Genomic DNA, 10,751 nt, shown 5'->3' on the forward strand with positions numbered 1-10,751 from the left:
GCTACTCGGGAGGCTGAGGCAGGAGAATGGCGTGAACCCAGGAGGCGGAGCTTGCAGTGAGCCGAGATTGTGCCACTGCACTCCAGGCTGGGCGACAGAGCGAGACTCCATCTCAAAAAAAAAAAAAAAAGATATTTAAATAACAAAATTAACCATCTTCTCTCTCTCCCTCATTTTATATATATTATAAGTATATATAGAGACAGCCATGTGCCACATGACAACATTTTGATCAACAATGAACCACATATATGACAGTGATCCCATGAGGTTATAACGGACCTAGCTGAAAAATTCCTGTTGTCTAGTGACAGCATAGCCATCATAACATCACAGCACAATTACTTTTTAAAAATAAATTTAGTGAGGCCAGGCATGGTGGCTCACACCTGTAATCCCAACACTTTGGAAGGCTGAGGTGGGCGGATCACCTGAGGTCAGGAGTTCGAGACCAGCCTGACCAATATGATTAAACCCTGTCTCTACTAAAAATACAAGATTAGCCGGACGTGGTAGCACACGCCTATAATCCCAGCTACCTGGGAGGCTGAGGCTGGAGAAACACCTGAACCCAGGAGCCGGAGGTTGCAGTTAGCCGAGATCGCGCCATTGCACTCCAGCCTGGGCAAACTCCATCTCAATAAATAAATAAAATAAAATAAAATAAAATAAATTTAGTGTAGCCTCAATGTATAGTGTTTATAAAGCCTACAGTAGTGTACAGCAATGTCCTTGACCTTCACATTTACCCACCACTCACTCACTGAATCACCCAGAGCAACTTGCAATCCTGCAAACTCCATCCATGGTAAGTGCCATGGATGTTGTATCGTTTTTTATCTTTTAAACTTTTTTTTTTTCTGAGATGGAGTTTTGCTCTTGTCACCCAGGCTGGAGTGCAATGGTGCAATCTCGGCTCACCGCGACCTCCGCCTCCTGGGTTTAAGCGATTCTCCTGCCTCAGCCTCCCGAGTAGCTGGGATTATAGGCATGCGCCACCATGCCCAGCTAATTTTGTATTTTTAGTAGAGACGGGGTTTCTCCATGTTGGTCAGGCTGGTCTCGAACTGCCGACCTCAGGTGAGCTGCCCACCTCGGCCTCCCGGAGTGCTGGGATTACAGGCGTGAGCCTCTGCGCCTGGCCTAAACTGTTTTTTTTTTCCTGTACCTTTTCTATGTTTAGATATACAGATACTCACCATTGTGTTACAATTGCCTACAGTATTCAGTACAGTAAAATGCTGTACAGATTTGTAGCCTAGGAGCAATAGTTTATATCCTATAGCCTAGGTATACAGTAGGCTATACCATCTAGGTTTGTGTAAGTATACTCTATAATTTTCACACAATGACAAAATCACCTAATAGCACATGACTGTATATGGAATGAAAGACAGAGAGGGAGGTTTGTTAATTTTGTTACACACACACACAACACACACACACACACACACACGCACACGTAAACACTCTACCCAACAACAGAATATGCATTATTTTCAAATGCAAATGTAACGTTTACCAAAATTGACTGTATACTAGGTCCTAAAGCGAGTATCAACACATTTCAAAGGATTCAAATTATTCAGAGTATGTTCTCTCACCACAATAAAAGTAAGCCAGAAATCCATAACACAAAGGTGACTAGGAAATTATTGACCGGGCACGTTGGCTCACGCCTGTAATCCCAGCACTTTGGGAGGGCAAGGCAGGCAGATCGCTTGAGCTCAGGAGTTCGAGACCAGCCTGGGCAACATGGCAAAACCCCACCTCTACCCAAAATACAAAAATCAGCTAGATGTGGTGGTGCACATCTGTAGTGCCAGCTACTCGGGAGGCTGAGGTGGGAGGGTCACTTGAGCCCAGGAGGGAGAGGTTGCAGTGAGCAGAAATCACGCCACTGCACTCCAGCCTGAGGGACAGTGTGAGATCCTGTCTCAAAAAAAAAAAAAAAGAAAAGAAAGGAAGGAAGGCAGGAAGGAAGGTAGGAGAGAAGGAAGGAAGGAAGATTCTCAACTATGTGGAAAGTAAGCAACATATTTCTAAATAATGAATGGGTCAGACAGTAAATCACAATGAAAATTTGAGACCATTTTAACTGAATGATTATGAGCATACAACATTTCAAAACTTCCAGAATCAAGCAATGCTTAAAAGGATATTTATAGCCTCAAATGCATACATTAGAAAAGAAGAAAAGCTGAAAACCAGTAATCTAGTCTTCCATCTCAAGAAGCTAGAAAAAGAATGGCAAATAGATACCAAAAAAGAAGAAAGAATGAAATGATAAAAATAAGAAAAATAATTAACTAAAAAATGAACATGCAATCGAAAAAAATCAATAAACACAAAATTGGTTTTCTGAAAACGATAATAAATTTTATATCCCTCTAGAAAGATTAATCAAAGGACCGGGTACGGTGGCTCACGCTTGTAATCCCAGCACTTTGGGAGGCCGAGGTGGGCGGATCACAAGGTCAGGAGATCGAGACCATCCTGGCTAACACGGTGAAATCCCATCTCTACTAAAAATACAAAAAATTAGCCAGGCGTGGTGGCGGGCGCCTGTAGTCCCAGCTACTCGGGAGGCTGAGGTAGGAGAATGGCGTGAACCCGGGAGGCGGAGCTTGCAGTGAGCCGAGATTGAACCACTGCACTCCAGACTGGGCTACAGAGCAAGACTCTGCCTCAAAAAAAAAAAGATTAATCAAAGAAAAAGAGAGAAAAAACACCAATCACCAATATGAGAATAAAAAAGCTTGCATCACTATAGGTCCTATAAATATGAAAAAATAATATCAGAATATAACGAACAAAATTTAAGGCCAATAAATTTGACAATTTGTATGAAATAATGAATTGCTCAAGAAACACAACTTAAAGCTGGGCACGGTGGTGCACACCTGTAGTCCCAGCTACTCAGGAGGTTGAGGAAGGAGGATTGCTGAGTACAAGAGTTTAAGTCCAACCTGGGCAAGATAGCAAGACCTCATATAAAAAATAAAAAGTGACACAACTTACCACAAGTGACTGCTATAATCTGAATGTGTCCCCCAAAATTCATATGTTGAAACAATTGCCAATGTGATAGTATTAAGAGATGGGGCCTTTAGGATATGATTAACACATGAGGGCAGAGCCCACATTAATGAGATTAATGATTATATAAAAGAGGCTTCAGAGAGCTGTCTAGCCCTTTCATCTCTTCCATCATGTGAGGACACAGCAACAAGATCTTGCCATCTAGGAAGCAGAGAGCAAGCCTTCACCAGACGTCAAATCTGCTCTAACGGGTGATGTCTGTGAAAATAAATACATAAAAATGAAAAATGAAAAAACAAAAAGGAATTAAAAAATCTGCTGGTGCCTTGATCTTGGACTTCCCATCTTCCAGAACTGTGAAAAATAAGTTTCTGTTGTTTATAAATTATCCAGTCTAAGGTATTTTGTTATAGCAGCAGGAATGAACTAAGATATTGACACAAGAAAAAATAGGAAATCTAGTTATCCATTACATAAATTGAACCACCTTATTAAGCACCTTTCCAAAGAAAACCCCAGAACCTGGATGGCTGTACAAATGAATGCTTCTAGAAATCTAAGGAAAAAAAAGAAAGTTAACCTTCACAAACACTTTCAGAAAATAGAAAAAATGAACACATCTAAATTATTTTTGTGAGGCCAAAATGACATTTTCCTCAAAACCTGACAAGGATTATAAGAAAAGGAAATTACAGAAAATTATGAGCATAGATTCAAAATTCCTAAATACAATATTATCAAAGAAACCAAGCGCTACATACAAAGAATAATACATCAGAAACAAGATGAATTCATTCTGGGAAGGTAAAAGTTAACATTTTAAAATGAACAAATATATTTACAATATAAACAGAAAAAGGAACAAATCTTATGACCATCTTGATAGATGCCAAACAAATTTTAAATACAACATTCATTCATGATTAGAAAAAATACTCATAGCAAATTAGTAATAGAAAGGAATGCTTTTAATCTTATAAAGTATATCTACAAAAAATCAACATTAAACATCACTTAAGGATGAATTTTTATTTATTTTTTAATTTTTTAAATTTATATTTTAGGTTTGGGGGTACATGTGAAGGTTTATTACACAGGTAAATGTGTGTCATGGAGGTTTATTGTACATATTATTTAATCACCCAGGTATTAAGCCCAGTACCCAATAGTTATCTTTACTGTTCATCTCCCTCCTCCCGGCCTCCCTCCTCAAGTAGACCCCAGTGTCTGTTGTTTCCTTCTTTGTGTTCATAAGTTCTTATCATTTAGCTCCCACTTTAAGTAAGAACATGCAGTATTTGATTTTTCTGTTTCTGTATTAGTTTGCTAAGGATAATGGCCTCCAGCTCCATCCATGTTCCTGCAAAATACATGATCTCATTCTTTTTTATGGCTGCATAGTATTCCATGGTTTGGATGTACTGCATTTTCTTTAATGATGAATTATTCAAACATTGTTTCCTAAGATCTGGAATGAGAAACTGTTATTACCACTTCTGCTCAACGTTAAACTTGGTGTCCTAACCAGTGCAATAAGACAGGAAAAAGCAATAAATAAAGAGTACATGATAGGAAAGAAATAAAACTAGTATTTGTAGACAACATGATTGTACACAAAGAAAATCCAGAATAATCTACAGAAAATCTATTAAAATTAATGAGCAAATTTAGCAAGGCTGCTAGATAGGTTTATCTTTTTTAAAAAGATCAAGTATAGTTCTATATGTCAGCATTAAATAAATATAAAATGAAAAAAAATTTTTTTTGAGATGGAGTCTCACTCTGTCACCCACGCTGGAGTACAGTGGCACAATCTTGGCTCACTGCAACCTCTGCCTCCTGGGTTCAAGCAATTCTCCCTGCCTCAGCCTCCCAAGTAGCTGAGATTACAGGCACCTGCCACCATGCCCAGCTAATTTTTGTATTTTTAGTAGAGATGGGGTTTCGCCGTGTTGGCCAAGCTGGTCTTGAACTCCTGACCTCAGGTGATCCACCCACCTCAGCCTCCCAAAGTGCTGGGATTACAGGCGTGAGCCACCACACCCAGCCGAAATTTGTAAGATATCATTTACAATAGTATCAAAAAATCAAATAATTAGGGGAAAAAATCTAATAGGATATCCAAGGTCAGTAGTTGGAGACCAGCGTGGCCAACATGGTGAAACCATGTCTCTACTAAAAATACAAAAATTATCTGGGCGTAGTGGTGGACGCCTGTAATCCCGGCTACTTGCAAGGCTGAGGCAGGAGAATTGCTTGAACCCGGGAAGCGGAGGTTGCAGTGAGCCGAGATTGTACCACTGCACTCCAGCCTGGGTGACAGAGGGAGATTCCATCTCAAAAAAAAAAAAAAAAAAAAAAAACCAAACCAAAACAAGGCACTAACCATAAAAGAAGAGCTGATAAACTGGACTAAATTAAATTTAATACATTATTTTTATTACGGGATACTATGCAGATAATGAAAAGTAAGGCACAGAGTGGGAAACCATATTTGTAAATTAGCTGACAAAGGGCTTACTTCTGTTCAAAATATATATGGAATTTCTGTAAATTGGCTGGGCGCGGTGGCTCATGCCTGTAATTCCAGCACTTTGGCAGCCTGGGGCAGGAAGATTGTTTGAGGCCAGAAGTTCGAGACCAGCCTGGGCAACATACTGAGATCCTATCTCTAGAAAAAAATTTGAAAAATTAACTTGGCATGGTGGCGTGCACCTATAGTCCCAGCTACTTGAAAGGCAGTAGGATCCCCTGAGCCCAGTTTGAGGCTGCAGTGAATTATGATCACACCACTGCACTCCAGCCTTGGTGACAGAGTAAGACCCTGTCTCTAAAATAAATAAATAAATATATATATATAAATAAATAAAATTTTAAAAAAAGAATTCCTGCAGATAATTAAGAATAGGGCAATCATGTAGAAAAATGGGCAAACAACCTAAACAGGCATTTCCCTTTTAGCACTGCTTTAGCTACATCCCACAGAGTTTGATATGTTGTCTTTTTATTTTAATTCATTCAAAATAATTTCAAATTTACTTTCAAATTTCCACTTTGATTCATCGATTGTATAGAAATCTGCTGCTGAATTTTTAAGAGCTTGGAGAGTCTTTTGGGTTTGTTCGTATCTTTCTGGAATTGATTTCTACTTTAGTTCTTTATTACAGTCAACGAAAATCTCAATTCTACCAAATGTGTTTTGTTTTTTGACCCAAGATATGGTCTAGCAGGCTTACTTTACAACAAATACTAAAGGAAGTTCTTCAGGCTGAATGTAAGTGACCCCAGATGGTAATTTGAATCTACTTGAAAAAACAAAGAGCGCCAATAAAGGTAATTTTATAAATATGTAATTATAAGAGACAGTATCAATGTATATTTCATCTCATTTCTTCTCTTAATTAATTTAAAAATCATTTTATTAAACAATATGTGTATAATTATATTGTTGTACCTATAACAAAAAAATGGCATATATTTGACAATAAGGGCACAACACAGATGGGTGGGAGCAAGTTGTATTGGAGTAAAAAAATGATGCTAAGTGGTAACTCAAATCCACAGAATCCAGTGGAGAGAACCAGAAATGGTAAATAAGAAAGTAAACTCCATAAATATATACCTGTTTTCTTTTCTCAGCTTCATTAGTAGACATAAAATTGTGTGTGTGTATATATATATATATATTGAGATGGAGTCTCACTCTGTCTCCCAGGGTGTAATGCAGTGGCACGATCTTGACTCACTACAACCTCCATCTCCTGGGTTCAAGCGATTCTCCTACCTCATCCTCCTGAGTAACTGGGATTACAGGCGCCCTGCCACCACACCCAGCTAATTTTTGTATTTTTAGTAAAAACAGGGTTTCGCCATGTTGGCCAGGCTGGTCTCAAACTCCTGACCTCAGGTGATCCACCCGCCTCGGCCTCCCAAAGTGCTGGGATTACAGGCGTGAGCCACCACTCTTGGCCAAAATTACATATTCTAACAACTATAACATTGTATGTTTGGGTTTGGAACACACATACATGTAATATGTATAACAGCAGCAAAAAGGGGGAAGAGAGAATAGAGCTACATAGGAGTAATGCTTATTATATATGTCACTGGAATTAAGCCAGTATAAATGTGAAGTAAATTCTGATTAAGTTGAGATGTACACAAGAAGCCCTAGAGCAACCACTAAAAAAATAAATAAATAAAAATAAAAAACTCAAAAAATACGGTGAAAAAGATCATCAAAGGAATGAAATTGTTAAGCTAGAGAATATTCATGCTGTGCAAAAGAAAGCAGTAAAGAAGGAATACAGGGATGTAAAGGACATGGGATATATAGAAAACAAAATGTGAAATTGCAATGTAAATTCAACTATATCAATAATAAAATTTAGAATAGATGGACTAAACAATCTAATCTAAAGGCAGAGAATGTCAGACTGGACAAAATAAAACAAGATCCAACTATCTGCTGTCTACTGGAGGAGACACACTTTAGATTCAAAGATACAAATAGGTTAAAAGTCAAAGGATGAACAGAGATATATCATGCAAACAGCAACCGTAAGAAAGCTGGAGGGGGTATACTAATGTCAGACGAAAATCATTACTATTGACAAAGAAGGATATTTATATAAATAAAAGAGTTGACCCACCAAAAACATACACCAAGTGTAAACTTATATGCACTTACAACAGAGCCCCAAAATAATACAAGAAGCAAAAACAAGAAGTAAAGGGAGAAATTAAATAAATCAACAATAATAACTGGAGACTTCGGTACCCCCACTTTCAATAATAGATAGTCGGCCTGGCGAGGTGGCTCACTGCTGGTAATCCCAGCATTTTGGGAGGCCGAAGTGGGCGGATCACTTGAGATCAGGATTTCGAGACCAGCCTCGCCAACGTGGTGAAAATCTGTCTCTATTAAAAATACAAAAAGTAGCCAGGTGTTGTGGCACACACCAGTAGTCCCAGATACTCAGGAGGTTGAGGCATGAGAATCGCCTGAACGCGGGAGGCGGAGGTTGCAGTGAGCTGAAATCGTGCCACTGCACTCCAGCCTGGGTGACAGAGCAAGACTCCATCTCAAAAAATAATAATGATAATAAAGGATAGAAAAATTAGGCAAAAGATCAAAAGAAAATAAAAGTCTTGGAAAATGCTATAAACCAACTAGAACTAACAGATGTATATGGAGAGAACACACCAAACAACAAAAGCACACGCATTTTTTTCAAGCGCACATGGAACATTTTCCAGGATAGACTATATGTTAGGCAATAAAACAAGCCTTAATACATTTTAAAATATTAAAACCACAAAAAGTATGTTTTCTGATCAATATGCAGTAAAATTAGTAGACTTTAACAACATAAAGAAATTGGGAAGTTCACAAATTTGTGGGAATTAAACCACACATTCCTAAATAATGAACCAAATAAGAAATCACAAAGAAAATTACAAAATACTTTGAGGTAAATGAAAATGTAGATACAACATATTGAAATTTATGGAATGCAGCTAACATATTATTTGTAGCTATAACCACCTACATTAAAAAAGAAGATTCAGATCAATAGCCTAATCTTCCACTGTAAGAAACTAGAAAAGAAGAGTAAACTAAACTCAAAGCAAGTAGAAGAAAATAATAAAGATTAGGATGGAAATGAATGAAATGGAGAATAGAAAAAGAATAGAGAAAGTCAATGAAGCAAAAAATCAGTTATTTGAAAATAGTAAGAATATTGAAAACATTTAGCTAGACTGGCCAAGGGGAAAAAAAAAGAGAGAAAAGTCAATTCACTAAAAACAAGAATGAAAGAGAGGACATTACTACCAACTTTCCAATCTAAAAAGGATTATAAGGGAGTACTATGAACAACTGTATGCCAACAAATTAGATAACTTAGATGAAATGGACAAATTACTAAGAAGACACAAACTGTAACTGATGTAAGAGAAAATCTGAATAGACCTATAATTAGTAAACAGATTAAATTAGCAATTTTAAAAGTATTCACAAAAAAAAAGGCTGCACTGGGCCAGGTGCAGTGACTCACGCCTGTAATCCCAGCACTTTGGGAGGCCGAGGCAGGCAGATCACCTGAGGTCGGGAGTTTGAGACCAGCCTGACCAACATGGAGAAACCCCATCTCTACTAAAAATACAAAATTAGCCAGGCATGGTGATGCACGCCTGTAATTCCAGCTACTCGGGAGGCTGAGGCAGGAGAATCGCCTGAACCTGGGAGGAGGAGTTGCAGTGAGCCGAGATTGTGCCATTGCACTCCAGCCTGGGCAACAAGAGTGAAACTTGTCTCAAAAAAAAAAAAAAAAAAAAAAAGGCTGCACTGGTAAATTCTACCAAATACTTAAAGAATGAACAGCAGTCCTTCACAAATTCTTCCAAAAAATAAAAGAGGAGGGAATACTTCCTAACTGATTTTATAAGGCAATATTACTCTGACACCAAAACCAGACAAAGTCATAGCAAGTAAAGGAAACTAAAGACCAAAAATTCCTTATGAAAATAGGAACAAAAATCCTCAACAAAATACTAGGGAAGTAATCCAGCAACATTTAAAAAGGATTATACACCATGACCAAGTGGGATTCATCCCAGGATTACAAGACTGTTTTAATACCCAAAATCAATTAATGTAATGCACCATATCAATAGAATAAAGGACAAAAACCACATGATCATCTCAATAGATGTAGACAAAGTATTTGACAAAATTCACCACCTCAATGATAAAAGAACTAAACAAACTAAGAATTAAAGAAACTTTCTCAACCTCATAAAGGACAACTGTGAAAAACCCATAGCTATTGTAATATGACTCTTAATGGTGAAAGATTGAAAACTTTCCACCTAAGATGAGGAACAAAACATGCTTGTCTCATCTCAACACTTTTATTCAACATTATATTAGAGGTTTTAATGAGAGCTTTGGCAAAGGAGAAAAAGGCATCCGGATTGGAAATGAAGAAGTAAACCTGTCTCTATTTGCAGATAACATAATCTAGTATATAGAAAATCTTGAGGAATACACTACAAATGCTAGAACTTTTAAGTGAGTTCAGTGAGGTTGGGGATACAAGACCAACATACAAAACTCAACAGGATTTCTATATACTAGTCATGAACAAATTGAAAATAAAAATTTTAAAATTATTCAATTTACAATAGCATCAAGAAGAATAAAATACATAGGAGTAAATTTAACAAAAGAAGAGCAGACTTGTACACTGAAAACTACAAAAAAGTACCGAAAGAAATTAAGGCCAGATGCAGTGGTTCACACCTGTAATCCTAGCACTTTGAAAGGTCCAAGTGGGAGGATCACTTGAGCTCAGAAGTTTGAGACCAGCCTGGGCAACATAGTGAGACCTCGTCTTTATAAAAAATTTTAATCCGGGCATGGTGGCTCACGCCTGTAATCCTTTGGGAGGCCGAAATGGGTGGATCACTTGAGGTCAGGAGTTTGAGATCAGCCTGGCCAACATGGTGAAATCCTGTCTCTACTAAAAATACAAAAATTAGCTGGACGTGGTGGCACATGCCTGTAATCCCAGCTACTCAGGAGGCTGAGGCATGAGAATCTCTTGGACCCCAGAGGTGGAGGTTGCTGTGAGCCAAGATCATACCACTGCACTCTAGCCTGGGTGACAGAGCAACACTGTCTCAAAAATAAAAAAAATAATAAT

Source organism: Pan troglodytes, chromosome X (assembly GCF_028858775.2).
Source record: "Pan troglodytes isolate AG18354 chromosome X, NHGRI_mPanTro3-v2.0_pri, whole genome shotgun sequence".
Taxonomy (NCBI): Eukaryota; Metazoa; Chordata; class Mammalia; order Primates; family Hominidae; genus Pan; species Pan troglodytes.